The following is a 21,478-nucleotide window of genomic DNA, read 5'->3' on the forward strand; positions in this document are numbered from 1 at the left end:
TGAAATTTTAGGTTGAGTTAGCTATTACACCAGGTTCAATCAACCATTTTCTCAAAGAGAAATGTATGTACCAAGCCAATACTATCACAGTTGTTATCCAATCGTTTGATTTCGTGAGCTTTTGATTCTGCCCTTTGATTAGGAACTTTCCATCTTTAATTTCCCATGAAGTTTAGTATTTTTTTTATTTTACTTTTTACCAACAACAGGGAATTTAAAGGCTTTGACATGAATGACACACTTATTGAGACATTTATTTATTTAATTCGATAGCTAATTAAATTGACCACACTGAATTTGAAGAAAAAAACTGGAACTAACTATCCATAAAAATATTCAAATACAGAAAAGAATGTGTTTATTGAATTAAAGTTGATGCAATAAAATGAAGAGAATTTTCTTCAAACAATTATTACTTATTATAAATATTGGAACATTAAAAAGTTGACAAATATAAACAAGCACTTAGATGTGATAAAGTACCTGTCAAAAGAAGTTATATACTTTTTGTAAATCTTACTTGACATGCAATATTAAAGTGACACGGAGTCATTTATTGAAAATATGTTGTTCTCTTTCAATTCAAATACTATTATGGATAACATAGAATAATATATATATCAAATGTCTACATGGTCCTGATATGTGACAGGCACATTAATACAACCTTCCCTAACCAAAAGGACAACATAAGAACAACATATAGAACTGAGTAGTCATTTGATTACATTGAAATAGAAAGATACAATAATTACAGCTTACATTAAAAATAATATACATCAAACACCAAACTATCAGTATTATGAATAACGGAAAGCCAATTCAGAGTCATTTCAATATAATTAATAGATCATTACCTATGGAACGCCGGAACTGTCTTTTAGTGTAAATATTTAATGTGTTTTGTCGATTTGCCTTTACGTCCTGTCATTTCTTCTTTATGTTATGTGCAGATGCCTTTATTTCCTGACACGGCATCTCTTTGTTATGTAAAATTAGTAATTTGTTTGGTCAAACAATTGTATGATATGTCATTGCTAAACTTTGTTGTGTAAAATATGCATTACATTATGCTGTAACTACTAAATATTCTGTGAATACTTCTAAACTTTACGATCAACCACCTTTACATTCTCTCATATTCTATCTATGCTGTGTCTATTCTTCTTTTACGTAAGTCAGTTAATAATAGAGTCCTGTCTCAAGTGTTATTGTTATGTCAAATGTTCTAAAGGTTTTGTTTTGATACACCTTTGTTCTATGTAAACCTCATGATATTATAGTCTTTTGGCGTTATGTTGTGTTTATACATATGTATCTCCAGTGAAAAACACAATACATCATGATATAATTCATAATTATGCGTTTTGCCGAACAATTGATACTCTCTGTGAGCATTCATTACGTCATGTGCAAATGCCTTTTACATTATGCAAACAACTAATACGTTTTGTGCAAACCTCGTTTACCTTATGTGCAAACACCTATTACGTTATGTGCAAATACTTATTAAGTTATGTATAAAAACTGCTTCATTGTGTGCAAACACTATAACGTTATGTGCAAATACCGCTTACATTATGTGCAAACACCATGTAAGTTATGTGCAAATGCCTGTTACATTATGTCCAAACATCTATTACGTTATGTGCAAACACCTATTACGTCATGTCCAAACACCTATTACGTTATGTGCAAACACCTATTACGTTCTGGTAAACGCTTTTTTGACACAGATTTAAACAAAACGCATCAATGATATGCATTTTGAAAATGAAGAAAATTAAAAGTTTGACCTTTCTAACAAACTGTGGATTTTTATATTAATTATATTGATTGGTGTAAAAATGCTATATACATACAATGTATCTAGTTTTATGGGAAATTATTTTGCTCTACTTTAAGAGTGTGCGTTATGCATCCATGCTTTGAAAATTTGTTCACTTTACTTGTTGAAAATTGTAACAAATATACAGACACGACTTTAGTTTGCAAGTGGTGCAACCGAAAGGAACAATACGATATAAAAAGGAAGATGTGGTACGAATGACAATGTGACAACTCTTCACAAGAGACCAGAATGATTTGTTATTATCCTCCCAGTAGGGTTTTCTTATAGCGAGAAACGTGTACTAGATTAATGCTACAAATGTAATGACGTCTCATACGATTCATGTAGCAGCTAAGGAATCCTACAAAATGTTTAAGATTTTATTTTCGTTCATTTCCTTTAACAGGTCGAGAACTCTAGATTTTCTGACGTCAGAATATATTTGCATAGTAATTTCCAAAACACAAGGCCAATATGGCCTTGAAATACTGACCAATCGACTCAATGAACTACAATGCATTGTGGGCTACTACGAGTAAACTACTACTTAAAACACGTGGAATTAGTGGGAAAACAGTCAACTAATATATTGTCTGGGACTCTAATTACCAATGTTTTTATTCTGCAAATATATTTAATGTAAAATATATAACGTAATCCTCAATTTGCATGCTCAGATTAAAAAAATATTGTTTACTGGCTTCACGATTCGACTTTTTGTTTGCCTTGCAATAGTAGTTGAACCGGTTTTGTTCATTGTTATGAATTGAACCTGCATTAATTTCACGACATGAAACAGTGAAATATCTAATGAAGTGACCACTGTCCAATAAGAAAATCATTTGAGCTCTTTTAAACCGGTATAATGTCATTCCAAAATCATTTCTGCCTAGAAAAACACGAATACTTTCATTGAAACTCTTCTTTCTGTACTGAATGTGTAAATTTTTTTTATCAGGATATGAACTAAAAGTAAGAACATCATAATATTCAGTATGCTAAAAATAAGTGTAATGAAAGCGGCAGGGGCGGATCCAGCCATTTTTCAAGGGGGGTCCTAACACTGAACAAAAGGGGAGGGGGTTCCAACTACATGTCCCCATCCGAATGCACTGATCGTCCAAAAAAAGGGGGTTCATCCCCCGGATTCCCCGCCCCCTGGATCCGCCACTGAGCGGGTACGGTATATACAAATGTAGCTCAATACATTTTTTTATAGTTTCATCAATCGATAATATCCGTTTGTTGCTAATTTTATCTCAAAATATACCTCAGAGGTTTTTTATCGTTCGGTTGCTGTCCTGTTGACATATATAAAATATCTCCAATATTAAAAGTCTCTGGATCATAGTGGGTGCCATATTACCTATTATTTTTTTTTTCTAAAACGTGCTTTGTATATATAAATAAGAAGATGAGGTATGGGTGCCAAATGAGACATCTTTTCAACAAAGACATAATTTAGTCAAGTAAGAAGTCATAGGTTCAATGCTGAAAAGTAAGCTATAAATGACCCAAACATTACTTGTGTAAAACAATAAAAAAAAACAAAAAAAAAAACCGCCCAATTAAATATATAAAAGGAGAAGAAATCTATTCCATAACAAAAAATATATTGTATAGGAGCCTGTATTTCAGTGGTTGTCGTTTGTTTATTTGTAACATATTTGTTTTTCGTTCATTTTTTTTTTATATAATTAAGGCCGTTAGTTTTCTCGTTTGAATTGTTTTACATTGTCATATCGGGGCCTTTTATAGCTGACTATGCGGTATGGGCTTTGCTCATTGTTGAAGGCCGCACGGTGATCTATAAATGTTAATTTCTGTGTCATTTTGGTCTCTTGTGGACAGCTGTCTCATTGGCAATCATACCACATCTTCTTTTTTATTATCATGATTATAGATCCAACGCTGCAATTTTCACAAACCATGTCAAATTTTCCACCTTGTCGCACATACATATGGATAACATCATTACAGCTTATTTCCTAATGCATATAGAGCAAAACTTTGGTTAACTTGCTTGCTTTGTTTGTATATTGTACAAAATATAAAATATACAAGTTAAACTATGCCTCTATATATATATATATATATATATATATATATATATATATATATATATTGTTTAAATATGTCAATTTTATTTTCAAAACTTGTATAAACAACTATACAAACAAAGCAAGCAAACCAACCAAAGTTTTCCTTTGCAGTTATAAGGAATCAGCTGTAATGATTTTATTCAGTTTGGCAAATGTCCAAGCCCGTTAAAAAACGAACAAAATGAAACTACAGTTGCTGACTTCACTACCTTCAATACAAAGGGAAAAGTTTGGAAGTCCAATATACTGAAATGTGACAAAAATAAATACTTATAGATTTTGTTAACACTGCCATGTATGTAAATATTTCTTCGCCTTTTTTACGAACACAAAATTCAAGGATCACACATTTGCCTTTAATTATCTATACGAATATTGCTGTACTCGTGAATATCAGCATCGGCTGTTTTTGACGGCTTACTTTACACTAGTAAGTTTGTCTCGTGGGTAATTGTGTTTTTTCGCTGTTGTTTCGTTGCTGCGTGGTGGACAAATACATGAAATATATGTGCCTTCACCAAACATGTTAATGGCTATATATCGGGTAATTCAAACCCTTTTTTCTTCGCATAGAAACAACTCTTCGTTAATCTGAGCATGGAAGTAATACTTTATATCACGAACTATAAATGAGGATACATAAAATGAAAAACTAAGCGAAATTGTGAATCCCGCATTGCACGAAAAAATGTGTTATATTTCAGTAAATAACACGTGTTCTTGGTTGATTGTAAACACGTAGTAGTCCATCATGCATTGTGACTCATTTAGTGGATTGGTCAAAAACCTAGGTAAAAATAAATTGCGTCACATGTAAATAAACAATTACATGTGCGAGAACATAAGTATGCTAATTTATGCATTTCCATATAAGGTAGTGGTCCCGACCTGTTTAACAGTTGTGAATATTATTCTGAATAACCTTCCGAAGACTTATTATTTCCTCCGTCCCTGACAAGGCGTGTTGAGACGGGTGGGTGTCCTGAAAAGGGACGGTCAGGTGACCAGCCCCTCTTATCTGACGATTTTTTAAAAACTAACAGGGATTTTGGGAAAATTTGATCCGATTTTGGTTCAGATAGGTAGAAGGGTGTAACAAAAAGCTGCAATTTCTAAAAAAAAAAAATATTTTTTTTTCATTTTAAAAACTGCATTATCCTGTAATCCACAAAAATGACGCATACACATATTTTTTTCTGAATGAAAGGGTTATCAGCCTTGTTTTACCTTCACTGGCCATACTCGAAATTAAAGTCCGCAACTTGAAACTCCAGAGAATGACTTTCATCTATCCGTATATGGTCCGGTAACTTTTCGAACCGTGTCATCAAGAACGATACAAAAAAATACATTTTCCAGTAAATTGTAATTGTTTTCTTCTATTATATTTTTTATAAGTGATATGCATATCGTTTATTTTGTTGTCTATAAGAATAAATAAATAATTTCGTTGCTAAAATGGTCATCATAACATAATTTTCCCTTTGAATTTCAGAAAAAAAATGGCTATCTATAAAAAAGATGTGGTATGAATGCTTTGTTTGAACATGTACAAATACATTGTCCTGTTGCCAGCTTCCATGTTGGTCAATCGGTAATATGGATATTTCTTTCTGGGTAATAGTTCATTTTGGTGTTTTCTCCGAGTCCGTGTTTCAATAATTGTAAAAATCAGAGACAAAGGTTAAGATTTAAACAACTTATGCTCAAATACTAGGTGTAAATTGTAAACAGTATATGTACATTGTCAGAAATATAAAATGTATTAGTTCAGTAACAGTAGAACATTCGGTAAGCCTCGCTTTTCGTCCTGTTTCTAAAGCCCGTACAAATAAATTTCACGTTTACCGACAAAGTACATTTATAATCAATACATTATTCCACAGTTGTTGATATGAATTTATCTTTTTGTTCAATATTTCAAAGAATATCGTCGTATAAATTAGAAACATCAACATATTTTCCGAACGGAGAGTCATAAATTCAATGAATATTATTGCGGGATATACGATATAAACGGTCAGCTTCGATGCGTTTAGTTATGAACGCGAATGGTTCGATAAATATAGATAAATACACAATTAAGCCAAATGTTCATAAAAGGGATTTGCTGCACATCATTATTTTGAATAATCTTATTTTAAAAAATATAAAATTTCATACAAATATAAAATTTTGGATCTAAATTTTATCATTCTAAAATGTGTTTTGACAGTTTCCGTTAAATATTGCCATTTTTAGATATATCGGTCCCCCTTTTCTCGGTTACTGTTAAAGCAAGATGGGTTTTTTTATTATTAATAGCTAGTGAGGCATGAAGTTCATATGATTCAATCCAAATTATCCTCAAAGTGTGGAAACAATCTTGAATTGATGCAATCTTGTTCGCCTTGAAATCGACGTAAAATATTTAGTCAAAATTCTTTCAAAATAAAATCACCTATATAACGAAAATAAAGCTGTGATAGACTTTAACACGAAAGGGAAGGCTTAAATTCTTCTGTATTTTTCCTGCTACGGATTATAAATTAAGAAAGTTCACTTGTCAAGTTTTGTATTGTTGGAATTTCGGAACCCTCTTGTTCATCCGTTTAAAGCACCATGAAATAATTGCCAGCTAACTCACAGTTTTCAAAAATCTTTAAATGTGCAGTATGTCATTGATACAATTTGAGTTCTCAAAATGAATCAAGATAAAATAAGGATAATAAGACATTTGTAAAAAATATAAAACCCTTGTTATGTTTTATTAATTTTTGAGAACATCTTTAAGTTAAAGATATTAATCAAAGTACTGAAGTACTGAACATCGGATGACCGCAAGTTCTTGTGGACGGTCACAAGCACTTGTCTCAGAAAACCAAATCACATCTCTTTACCTGAAAGTGACGTTAAAGTACAGATATATATTTTTTCTGTGCGTGGATGATAAATTCAACCTCATCGTAGAAGTAATACAAATCAGTAAACTCTGTTTTTTTTTTTTTTTTGTTATACATTATTTTAATATTTGTAAATTACAGTTACATGTATATATAATTTTTATCCATTTGTATATTATTCTATTGCACTATATTAATTATAGTGCTGTGCAAGTGCATGGTGGACACTCTTCTGTAATAATTCGATTTATCTGATAGATTGAATTTGAGTGGGCATTTATATTTTCCAGCAAAACATTCAATGTCCCACGCAGAGAGAGGGAGCAAAGACAGATAACTCTGCATGGGAGATTGCAAACGTTCTTGAGATATTCTTCCGCATGCGGTAACACTCTTGTTCTGTACGTGTGTATAAATATTAAAGATTTTTTACTTTATTTATTTTTCTAACGAGTTTAACGACATTTTCAAATAATTAATTTATGTTCAAAAAAATATATTTTGGTCTCTTGTGGAGAGTTGTCTCATTGGCAATAATACCACTTCTTCTTTTTTTATATCAACTTTTTTCCCGTTCACATTTTCCGTAACGAAATGAGGTTGCATTTTGTTTGTTACATGTAGCTTTCTATTTGCTTCCAATAACAGGGCAGAGCTTTTAGTTTCAGTCGATATACACGTCATCTTGAAATAATTACTTGTCACATATAAATTCTGTTTGTTTGCTTCATGATGTGGCTGATATTCAGCAACAACTATTGGCTTAAATGAGATAAATAGATTACAGACTGTTCTCTTCTGAGGATATTAAGCCATCAAATGCCGGAAAATTAGCTGTGTGTATTACATTTCAGATCAAATGTTATTAATTCATGGTCGTTTTATTATGCATATATTACACACTGAAATTGAAAATTGGAATATCAATCATTAATACGTCTTTATTTGCATTGCTAATCTGCAATATGCACGATTTCTTTGCTAAAAAATGTTCATGTTCAATGTTTTCAAAATTGCATTAAATGTATTTTATGACTTTTGTCAATCTAGACACACCTCCAGAGAGACACACCCCGAGAATAGTGTTTATATATTTGTAAATATTTTAAATTTCAACAAGTAAAGTGAACAAAATATATATAAAAAAAAAGAATGGATGTATAACGCACACTCTTTAAGTAGAACAAAAAACTAAATATTTATATAACATTTTTATATCAATCAATATATAAAAATACTACATTTCCAATACTAAATACACAACCCGATGCACATATATAACCTTCAGTTCACATTCTGCATCTAATGGATATTACCTTGAAAAAGAATACAGCGAAGTAGTTCAGAACGTTTTAGAAAGCTAAAACTTATAATTTTCTTAATTTTCAAAGTGTATATCACTGATGCGTTTTGTTTTTATCTGTGTCAAAAAAGCGTTTATCAGAACGTTATAGGTGTTTGCACATAACGTAATTGGTGTTTGGACATAACGTAATAGGTGTTTGCACCTAACGTAATAGATGTTTGGACATAATGTAATAGGCATTTGCACAAATCGTTATCGCTGTTTGCACATAATGTAAGCGGTATTTGCACATAACGTAAAATTGTTTGCACATAATGATGTAGTTGTTATACATAACTTAATAGGTGTTTTCACATAAGGTAAACTATGTTTGCACATAGGGGGAACGATGTTTGCACGTTAAGGTAAACGAGGTTTACACAAAACGTATAAGTTGTTTGCACATAATGTAAGAGGCATTTGCACATGACGTAGTGAATGCTCACAGAGAGTATCAATTGTTCGGCAAAACGCATAGGAACTATACCATGATGTGTTGTGTTTTCACTAGATATACATATGTATTAACACAGCATAACGCCAATAGACTATAATATCATGAGGTTTGCATAGAATAAAGGTGTATCAAAACAAAACCTTTAGAACATTCGGCATAACAATCACATTTGAGACAGGACGCATTTTTAAACTGACATACGTAAAAGAAGAATAGACAGAACATAGATAAAATATGAGAGAATGTAAAAATGGTTGATCATAAAGTTTCGAAGTATTCACAGAATATATAGTAGTAAAAGCATGATGTAATGCCTATTGTACACAACAAACTTTAGCAATGAAAAATCAAACTACTATTTGACCAAACACATAACTAATTTGACATAACACAGAGATGCCGTGTCATGAAATACAGACATTTGCACATAACATAAAGAAGAAACGACAGGACGTAAAGACAACGCGACAGACCACATTAAATATTTACACTATAAGACAGTTCCGGCGTTCCATAATTACCTCTCAGACATTACTATCAGTCATTAAACGTCCAACGGATTTATTGTAATGACTTCATAAACAGTCCGCGAATCTTATGGTCTTTTGTAATGTCAAAATGTAAGTCAGCAACATCGACAGTTTGTAAGATAATTAGTTCCTGTAATGTTCGATGTATAGCAATATATATTTACAAAATTTTGTTTTGTTTGATCTTTTTAAAATCTAAATTCATATTAATACAAAAATCATGAATATAACAGTATTTGCAAAAAATGTTATAACTGTGGCTTATCAATAATCTTTAGGAATAAGTTTATTCATATAAACAATTATTTTACCTGGATCGTTCCTTTATTTACGGGCTTAAATAACATAAACGTAAACAACATGATGACACATTCAGTTTGTTTTATTACATTTACCAGTAGAGCCACATTTTTTGAAACTATGACATAATATAGAATGGCTTTAAATTAGTTTCTTGTAACGAAATCCCAAGCTTGATAATTTACCAGTATCACATTACTTAAAATCATTGAAATATAAAACGCAACTACAAACATGGCTAATGCTAGCAAGTTGTTAAATAAGCACATCGTAGGAAAGGTCCACAAGGGGGACAATATATTCGAGAATGGAAAATCGATTCTTTTGTCGAATATTTTTGGATATAGTTTCAGGAGAGAAACTATCATGTCCAATATTATGACAATTTAGAAAAGGACAAGTATTGCAGACTGTGTTGGATTTATCTACAGTTATTTCATTCGGCAAATATATCGGTACAATCAAACTATTCTTGAATATTTACAGCAAAATTGTCATCGGAAGTGATATGTGTTTTTAAATTTTTAATCAAACATCATTCAGACGGAGCTTTTATTCGTTTTCCATTTCTTCCTTTGATATAGTCCAGGAGTGAATATTGTAATATAATGTCGTTTAAGATATACATTTTCTTAAAATACTTGTTTTATTCTGATATTCGACAAGATACACAAAGTTATGCTTGAAAAGTGTAATGATTATTTGCCATTATTGTTGACTATTAAAATGTTAAAATTAAAAAATGTACGATAAATCTGATTATCAACATGAAACATATTTCGATATAAACATAATTTACAAAATTTTATGATTTCTTTTTTTTAAACTACGCCAATATCAATAAACAGATGTCAATATAATGGATTTCCATATGACTGTCATACAAGTGAGATGATTGGCTAGCTTTGAAACCCGATAAAATCACAATTTTCTACAAAGGAAAATGCCTGTACCAAGTCAGGAATATGGCAGTTGTTATCAATTCGTTTGATGTGTTTGATCTTATGATGAGGTATTTGTATCGCAGTTCAGTGTTTTTGTGAATTGACGTTTGTTTTAAATTAAAGGTTTTTATTTACTTTTAAAACAGAAAGAGAAAACAAATTGTTTGCAGACATTTGTTTGTGTCATACTTATAAATTAAGAAAATGTAAACCCGAAAAAATAATGGTTGGCTAATTCTGCACTTAGCGTTAGTCAAAATAGCTGCAAACTAGAATTAATAATTCAATCATTTCAAGGACGCTTATTTTTCTTTTTTTTTTGGATTAAGTTAACCAAATTTGGGTTAATAACAATTTTAAATGAAATAGTTTGATATATTAGTCAAAGATATTTACACGTTAGTGTCAACATGTGCCGGATTACACTTTTACAATATTGAATGGTAAATTAATGTCATTTTTTCATTTATAGTTCTTTTCTTCACCAGCATATTTTAAACTTATTTCATCATATAAACTTGGAATCCCTGTACGTACTGAACTCCCTCACACATAATGGTGTAGCTGTTATACAAACTGCACTGTCCTATTTCTGTGGACATCACGAACACTTTACAGTCGTCATATAATTTGCAATACAGTGCACATTCAATTTGACTTCTTGATGTTAGGACTTGGTTGGTCGGTGCTGTAAGTATCGTGTTATTTAAGACTAATTTGAGCTTGATTTGTCCTTGTGTATCAGGTAAGTATCCTAAAAACAAAATGTTTAAAGAATGAACACTTTATAAATCAATGCACAGACCAAATATTATAGATTAAGCGCCGTTAAACTTTATTAATGGTCAGTTAACGGGTGCTTTTGTTAGTGAACCCTTAATTATGATAGCCGGTTTAGGCCATTTCGCATTTTCGCGTTTTCGCCTTTCACATTCTATAGGACGAAAACGCGTAACGTGAAATTGCGAAATCAAAAACGCAAAAAAAGCGAAAACGCAAAAAGCTGAACGCGAAATATTTTTTACTTTCCGATTCCCTTTTCGCGATTTCGTCTTTCCGCCTTTTTTCGATATACAGGTTATTATAACATAACATTTTAAAGTAATTGTTCAGTCAACAAAGAATGTAAAGGATGAAAATATAGGTACGTCACAGATATGAAATTTACATGACAATCATTTGAATGACTTATACTTTGTAGTCTGGTCTCCAATTATATTTAAAATGTTATGTTATAATAACATGTATATCGCGAAAACGCGAAAAGGTGAAATCGCGAAAACGCAAAAACCCGAAAACGCGAAATCGCCAAAAGGTGACAGTCAAAAAGGCATAAACATGAAATCTCAAAGTCGAAAAGGCGAAAACGAGAAAACGCAAAAACACGAAATCGTAAAGAATTAAAATCGTGTTTTGAGCCTCTTTCAGCTCTCATTACATGTATACAAGGATTAACATTGTTCTGAATATTAAGAATAACCTTAATTTTATTCTTTTCTGAAAACCAAGACACTTTAACCTTGTTGACGCCTCCACTTTTGTTCTTTTCTTTAGTTCATCAGTGTTTTTCTTTGGTATTTTATAAATAAATGCATGCGATTTCAACATCTGTAAACGAACGGTATTTGTATTTTATCGAATGTGTTCTATTTATGCAAATGATTGCAAGTATTTCTGTTTCTATTCACCAAACTAGGTTAAGCAAAAGAAATTGAGTAAAAACCACGTACTTGCAATATCTTATTATGAATTAATCATGTATAAGTGTGTTACACTAATATACAAACTATGGCCACAATATATTAGGACGGAACAAGAAAGAAAACGGATACACAAATTTGATTGAAATATGGATTTTGTTTAAACCTCGAGACGCCTCATTATATAGAGTTTCCAAAGTATATAATCAAGATAAATTGATGAAGGAATTATATTATGTTTTATATAATGATTTGTGATCCAAGTAGGCTACCGATGGTGATAATTGTCGAATGTTAGCAACAAGAAGCACTACCAAATTCCACGTAAAAGGTGATCGTCACTTTTCTTCATTTTAAAAACATGTATTGTCTGCATTCGGTTGTCAAAGCTAGAATCCTTTTTTCTCCATTTTAGAAAAGAATGTATATTATACATGCAGGGTACTAATTTCTGAGAAATACTAAGACTCTTTTTATTTCAGTCTTTTTTTTCAGTTGCACCGTATTTAAAAAACAAATTAAAGGATGTTATACATGTTTTACACAATCATCTTCCAAATTAATCGTTCAAAACTTTTCACCCGTATTCACGATTTTATCGCATTACCTGTTTTATATATTGATAACCTCCATCCACCACCACATATCTGTTCAGAATCACCAAGACACTTCTTATTACAATCATAATCCATGATGTACAAATTTCTTACATCTTCAGGGCCGTACCAATAAGGTTCATCACCACAATGACATGCCTTACCGTTCTAAAATAAAATTGAATCTGTATTTTAGGTTCTGATCAACAGTATATAAATCTATATTCAACAAGAACATTTATTTATGAAAACGACAATTTTATCAGTTAATTCAAAATGAATTTTGAACGGAAATACTGACAAAATGAAATTCCAGATATGTGTTTATCGATTCCTTGATTTCCCTTTACAAATGAAAATTTCAAATGCAAATAGATATATAATTGATGTTTTAATATTAACTCTATGATTCCTATCCAAAGCCGTTTTATATGGTTTTCAATTTATTCCTACTTCAATTTATTAAGCTGTTTCGAGTAAAGTGTCGTTCCAACAAGCCATCCCCTTCATTGATATCGCCAAAATATAAAACTGTTGTACATTTTCCATACTGTTGATATAGTCTACAGATTGCATGTCTAAATGTATATAATTATGTAATAATAATAATAATAATAATAATAATAATAATAATAATAATAATAATAATAATAATAATAATAATAATAATAATAATAATAACAATAATAATAATAATAATTACACACATGTAAACAAAAGACGTATCTAAAGTAATAAAACAACAACAACAAAAACACCTATGGTATACATTGTGGCTTAACTTATAAATTTAACAATTTAAAAAATATAATGACTTGTAAAAGTTTTTGAATGCAGATATACTTTTTGGTATTTTAATTTCACTGAATAGTGAATTTCACACTTTTGGACCACAAAAAGAAAAACTTGATTTGTATAACTTTGTATTTGATTTAGGGACAATAAAGTTATCTGATGATAAAAGTAGAGTATTGTATGATTGTTTACTACTTGTAGGCACAATAAGATTTAATAAATATTTTGGTGCCAGTTAGTGTTTTGATTTATACATTAATAATGACTTGTGGTTAAATATTTATTAAGTAACAGGAATAATTCCAGATTCCTTAAATAGCTGAATATATGGTTTACGAATATCGTGTTCGTTTTAAATAATTGTAGCTGCCTTTTTTGCAATTTAAGTCAGCTGCCAACTAAAAACTTGTTACAGTTTCTCCATACTGAACAACAGTAATCCAAATGTGGAAGAAAATACGCATTGTAAAATAGAATTCGTGCATTGTGATTTCTTGATTTCTTTTAAATAAAGCTAATGAATTTATAACGATTGCCAGGATATTGGTGAACTATGGGATAAGTTGACAGGGCTTTTTCGATACTCTTTTGTCGTCTTTTGTATATACAAAGCTGGATATCTCACTATTGACAAACAAATAAAACAGAAGATGGTATACTTGCCACTGAGACAACTCACCACAATAGCTCAAACAATACAGAAACTAACAACTAAAATTCACCGTGCGGCCTTCGACAATAAACAAAACCCATACCGCATAGTCAGCTATAAATGGCCCCGAAATGAAAAATGTAAAACAATTCAAACTAGAAAACTAAAGGCCTAATTTATGTACAAAAATGAAAGAAAAACAAATATGTAACACATCTATAAACGACAACCACTGAATTACAGGCTCCTGACTTGGCTCATCAGATTCATACAGAATGTAGCGGGGTTTAACATGTTAGCGGGATCCCAACCCTCCCTCTCACCTGGGAGAGTGATGTAAAATTACAACGTAGGAACGAACTATGAAAATCAGTTGAAAAAGGCTTAACTCGTCAGATGGATACAAAGAGAAATACTACACAGATTGGACGCGGCTAAGAACCTGTATATCTCAACAACAAAACAACACTAAGTACAGATCTGCGATTTCTTGCAGTTACTTACAGCTAGTTCAAAGCCACGAACAACTAATAAAATATCGTTCAGTTTAGATTAAATGTTTACCAAATATTTGTAATGGGGTTGTTTATAAGTCCAACGTAAAAGTAAAGCTCTGAATGTAAAGACACCACTGCATGGATAGCAATACATCCAGGTTCTCCTGTCTATATTAGAAGTCTTCGATTCGATGAGTATTCTCAATCTAACAAAGGTAAAATATCTTATGGAAGGAATTTTTATGTTACATTAACAGCATTATTCCTTTACAAAGTCTTATGTGTTTCTTTTACATAATTTATCTTGTAACTTCAAAGATGGTTACAATATGTAACATAAGTAATTTATTATCAAAGTGTCCCTGACCTATGTGCCATTTTGTTCAAATGTCAATAGCTACATAATTAACTTGTGACGTAATTAAATATGAAATGACGTAAAGGGAATTTCTAAATGAATTAAACCATAGCATTTACATCAGTATTTTAAACTATCAAACCGCTATTTGCAGTTGTTCTATCAGTTTAAGATTATCAGAATACTACACTAGTAGCACGATTTTAGTCTTATCATATCTTAAATGACTTGATTTACCGCTAGAGAAAAAGGTAAAGACTTTTAAGACCATTAAGACGATCGATAGTCTCATTAGGTAAATCATTCCATTAAGGCATGTCAAGATTAACAAGACTGAATCTTCTAGCGAGCTGTTTATATCCGTTACGACGGTGTCAGACCAAAACAGATTAAATCTCAAAATTAACATTCAAAATTTTTAGACCATGTTTAGATCCGTTCAGTATGCCGGTATGATACTACGAGTTACGCCCCTCCTGCTTGATACTGCATTTAAGGTTAATGTATATATTTATTGCAATTTGAAGTATAATCTCTCGAATTATTATTAATAAAAAAGGGAAAAATTAAGATTAAATCCTCTGTTGATTCTTAATTTCTGTTGTTGTTTTGAGGAACTAATAAATTATTAGTCTATATATTTTGCTTATTTTTAAATAAATGTAAGTTCATTCATTTATATGCCTTTTTAAATGCAAGGACGTATGCTAATTGTATACACACAAACATGTTTGCCATACATTTAACCTTAACATGTTGTGAACCCTTTGTGAAAATGTTTTTCGTATTTGAAAATCAGTAACGGAAAAATCTTAAACGTAACCTTAAAATATATATACGATGAATTGTTGGTTGCTTTAAGTCCAGTGGCAAATATTTCATGCATGTTCAGGACAAACTGTGGTTTTATGACATTAAACCTTCCGGTGAAGTTTTCATGTGGTATAATATTTAAAAGTAACTTAAATTTCATTAACATGAATTGTAAATAAATCGAAACATAACGGCAGCTAAACGCATGGATTTCCTGGGCCTATCAGTTTTGTCATAAAAAAGTATATTTTTGTTCCATTTCTCTTGTACTTTTATATAATGTAGGATAACTGTGGTTTATACGTTTTGCAAAGCGAAAAATCTATGTATGTCCTCTAGATGTCTTTTTTTTTTTGTGTGTGGATTGCTTGACGTTTAACAGAAAACTTTTATTAACTGTGATCTATGTAGCAATTCAAATGTACTTAAGAATGAAGGGTGAAAATCCAGGCTTCAAATATAAATGGTCATTAAATAGCCTCACAATTAAATGAATAAGAAAAATGTAAGTGTTGGAATAACATATACAATATATATGTGCATTGTCAGAAAATATAATTTTGATTTTACGACCTTTGGTACTGACTGAACAAAAAGAGAGGTGCACTAATCTTTTCTCCTTTTGTTATGCCTGATTTTGAGATATTACGTATCCAGTAGATAGAAAACCAACAACATTTAACTTAAAATGTTCTCATAAATCCTGCTAATGGGTTATTCCGATTACATTTAAATTCAATCAGTGATGAAAACAGTAATACAAGCAGAACTGATTTGGGTGCACCTTAGATTTTACACAAATTTTTGACTCACTACGATCACCCGAAATTCTACCATTTTGGACAGTAACATTCCCCTTTGCTGAGACCCATATAATATTATCAATGTAATGAAGTACTGAACATCGGATTACCGCGTGTTCTTGTCTCAAAAAATAAATCACATATATCTAAACCTATAAGTGAGATTAATGTACCATGTGTACAGAGATAAGTTCGTGAATGGATGATACATAAATTTAATGACAGGAAATTCAACCTCACTGTAATAACTACTGTAATTTAGTGATACAATCCAGTAGCGTATGGTTTGTTATTATATATATATATATATAAATACTGGTATGTATAAATATTTTTCATCTATTTGAATACATCATTTTATATATATATTCTACTATTTTAATATTAGTGCATGTGGTAGGCACTCTTCTGTAATGATTTGATTTTTTCTAATAGATTACATTTGAGTAGGCATTTTATATTTTCCCGCAAACCGTTTTTAAGATATTCTTCAGCATGCAGTAAAACAATTTAACACTGATCATGCTGATCTTATATTGATTAGATTGTGTTGGTAGTCATATATGATATTCTGGTTCCAATCTTTTTGTTATACATGTATATATCTGGGTTTTTTTCAATATTTTTCTTTTATCATGTTTATGCTAAAATGGTAGGTTGGCCCACCCTGCCACAGGCTAATATTTTTAAATGTATGTAGTGTGTTTTGTTGGTTGCTGTTTATCATATATTTATTTGTTTGTAGCTTTTGTATACTAGTATTTGTTTGTAGCTTTTGTATACTAGTATTTGTTTGTAGCTTTTGTATACTTGTATAAATCAAACTGTCATCACTGTAAGGTTTCTCGTCTGAATGATTTACATTAACTGTGTTAGAGGCATCATGATAGGCTGAGCCTTTTATAGGGTACTGATTATGAAGTTTTAGTTTTGGTCATTGTTGAAGGGTGTGCAGTGACCAATTATATAGTTACTAACAAGTACATCACTTGGTCTACATGGTTTATGATTGATGGTCGTCTCATACCACATCTCCTTATTCATGATTTTTCATTAAAATTCTGTAATAAGCATGATAAGAAAATTGTACTAGCCTACAATAAACTCATCATAGATACCAGGACTAAATTTAGTATATACGCCAGACGCGCGTTTCGTCTACAAAAGACTCATCAGTGACGCTCGATTCCAAAAACGTTAAACAGGCCAAAACAAGTACGAAGTTGAAGAGCATTGAGGACCAAAATTCCTTAAATGTTGCCAAATTCAGCTAAGGTAATCTATGCCCGAGGAAGAAAAGCCTTAGTATTTTAAAAAATTCAAAAATTTGTAAACAGTAAATTTATAAATATAACCATATCAATGACAATTCATGTCAGCACAAAAAGTGCTGACTACCAGGCTTGTGATACCCTCGGGGAAATAAATCTCCACCAGCAGTGGCATCCACCCAGTGTTGTAAATTAACTCATCATAGATAACAGGACTAAATTTAGTATATACGCCAGACGCGCGTTTCGTCTACAATAGACTCATCAGTGACGCTCGAATCCAAAAAAGTTTAAAAGGCCAAATAAAGTACGACGTTGAAAAGCATTGAGGACCAAAATTCCTAAAGGGTGTTGCCAAATTTAGCCAAGGTAATCTATGCTTGAGGTAGAAAAGCCTTGGTATTTAAAAAAATAAAAAATTTGTAAACAGTAAATTCAAAAATATAACCATATCGATGACAATTCATGTCAGCACAAAAAGTGCTGACTACGGGGCTTGTGATCCCCTATGGGAAATAAATCTCCATCAGCAGTGGCATCGACCCAGTGGTCGTAAATAAACTCATCATAGATAACAGGACTAAATTTAGTATATACGCCAGACGCGCGTTTCGTCTACAAAAGACTCATCAGTGACGCTCGAATCCTAAAAAGATAAAAAGGTCAAATAGAGTACGAAGTTGAACAGCATTGAGGACCAAAATTCCTAAAGGGTGTTGCCAAATTCAGCTATGGTAATCTATGCCTGAGGTAGAAAAGCCTTAGTATTTCAAAAAAATCAAAAATTTGTAAACAGTAAATTTATAAATATAACCATATCAATGACAATTCATGTCAGCACAAAAAGTGCTGACTACTGGGCTTGTGATACCCTATGGGAAATACATCTCCACCAGCAGTGGCATTGACCCAGTGGTTGTAAATAAACTCATTATAGATACCAGGACTAAATTTAGTATATACGCCAGACGGACGTTTCGTCTACAAAAGACTCATCAGTGACGCTCGAATCCAAAAAAGTTAAAAAGGCCAAATTAAGTACGAAGTTAAAGAGCATTGAGGAACAAAATTCCTAAAGGGTGTTGCCAAATTCAGCTAAGGTAATCTATGTCTGAGGTAGAAAAGCCTTAGTATTTCAAAAAAATTAAAAATTTGTAAACAGTGAATTTAAAAATATAACCATATCAATGACAATTCATGTCAGCACAAAAAGTGCTGACTACGGGGCTTGTGATACCCTATGGGAAATAAATCTCCACCAGCAGTGGCATCGACCCAGTGGTCGTAAATAAACTCATCATTGATACCAGGACTAAATTTAGTATATACGCCAGACGGGCGTTTCGTCTACAAAAGACAATTCAGTGACCCTCGAATCCAAAAAAGTTAAAAAGGCCAAAAAAAGTATGAAGTTGAAGAGCATTGTGGACCAAAATCCCTAATAGTGTTGCCAAGTTTAGCTAAGGTAATGTATGCCTGAGGTAAAAAAAGCCTCAGTATTTCAAAAAATTCAAAAGTTTGTAAACAGTAAATTTATAAATATTACCATATAAGTAACAATTCATGTCAGCACAAAAAGTGCTGACTACTGGGCTTGTGATACCCTCGGGGAAATAAATCCCCTCCAGCAGTGGCATTGACCCAGTGGTTGTAAATAAACTCATTATAGATACCAGGACTAAATTTAGTATATACGCCAGACGGGCGTTTCGTCTACAAAAGACTCATCAGTGACGCTCGAATCCAAAAAAGTTAAAAAGGCCAAATAAAGTACGAAGTTAAAGAGCATTGAGGACCAAAATTCTTAAAAGTGTTGCCAAATTCAGCTAAGGTAATCTATGTCTGAGGTAGAAAAGCCTCAATATTTCAAAAAAATCAAAAATTAGTAAACAGTAAATTTATAAATATAACCATATTAATGACAATTCATGTCAACACAAAAAAGTGCTGACTACTTGGCTTGTGATACCCTCGGGGAAATAAATCTCAACCAGCAGTAGCATCGACCCAGTGGTTGTAAATAAACTCATCATAGATACCAGGACTAAATTTAGTATATATGCCAGGCGGGCGTTTCGTCTACAAAAGACTAATCAGTGACGCCCGAATCCAAAAAAGTTAAAAAGGCCAATGAAAGTACGACGTTAAAGAGCATTGAGGACCAACATTTCTAAAAGTGTTGCCAAATTCAGCTATGGTAATCTATGTCTGAGGTAGAAAAGCCTTAGTATTTCAAAAAAAATCTAAAATTTGTAAACAGTAAATTTATAAATATAACCATATCAATGACAATTCATGTCAGCACAAAAAGTGCTGACTACTGGGCTTGTGGTATCCTCGGGGAAATAAATCTCCACCAGCAGCGGCATCAACCAATATCACATAAACTTTACATTATCAATAACCCATTAAAATGACGTCCAGTCAAAAAGACCATGCCAGACAGATAATGTATACCTTACAGTTCTTCCATACCTAAAATGTATGGTTTATAGTGACAGAGAAAAGACTAAACATCCAAACCATGAAAATGTGTCATTGTCAATCAAACATGTCAAACATGTACGCCTTTAACTCATTCCATATGCCAAAAATAGTGACCCTATACATGCACAATGAAGCTTATATCATCTTAGAAACATTGAAAAATAGACCAAACCACAAAAACTCACTATTGTTCAATAAACCCATGACATTCAGGTCAATGTCTGATTATCCCCTGCCAATCAGGCATAGACACCTACAATTGTTCCCTTATGTCTATACATTAAATATACATGCAGTTGATTACTGGAGTACTGCTTATATATAAATGTATATATATATATATATATATATAGGCGTAAAAAATAATTTTCACATGTGCAGATATATATATCCATTAAATAAAATAATAAAATGAGTAAAAAGTTAACAATCCATTCTATCGATTTCATCCTTCCATTGGGACTCTTCAGGATAACTGATGTAGTGTCGCTATAGGCGACGTCGTTACAGAGGTTTATGACGTTCCGTCATTGTTCGTTATTGAAAGTTCTCTGGATTTAATTTTGATCGGAACATTGATATGAAATAACGTTCCGTCTCTTTTCTATATGCTTCATCCCATCTACATTTAAAAATAGGCATTATTTGAAAATGCTTTTTACCACAAATGTCAAGATGGGCACTAATTGGCGAATTTCTGTATTGTGGGTGTTTTATTTGTTTTTTTGTGAACTCGCACCCGTTCGCAGAGGCTATTCCCGGTCTGTCCAATATAATTTTCGTGACAACAAGGACATGTGACGCAGTAAATAAGGTTTGTTGTCTTACAAGTCACATTGGCGTTCACATGAAATTTTTGCCATCTTTAAATGATTTCATTTTACCCGTTTTTAAATATTTCGTATCTTGGCCACAAACACCGCATCTTGAATCTCCGCAAGACTTTATTTCAAAACTCTGGTTAAGTGTTTCTTTAAGTGTTTAGGTTGTCTTTGACTGTAAATTAAGTTTTCTTCCGGTATCAATTTTTTCATAGCTTCACTTTCGTGTAGAATCGGAAGGTTTGATTTAATTGTATTAAAAACGTTTGGTAAATACGGGTCATGTGTACTAAC

Source organism: Mytilus galloprovincialis, chromosome 7 (assembly GCF_965363235.1).
Source record: "Mytilus galloprovincialis chromosome 7, xbMytGall1.hap1.1, whole genome shotgun sequence".
Classification (NCBI taxonomy): domain Eukaryota; kingdom Metazoa; phylum Mollusca; class Bivalvia; order Mytilida; family Mytilidae; genus Mytilus; species Mytilus galloprovincialis.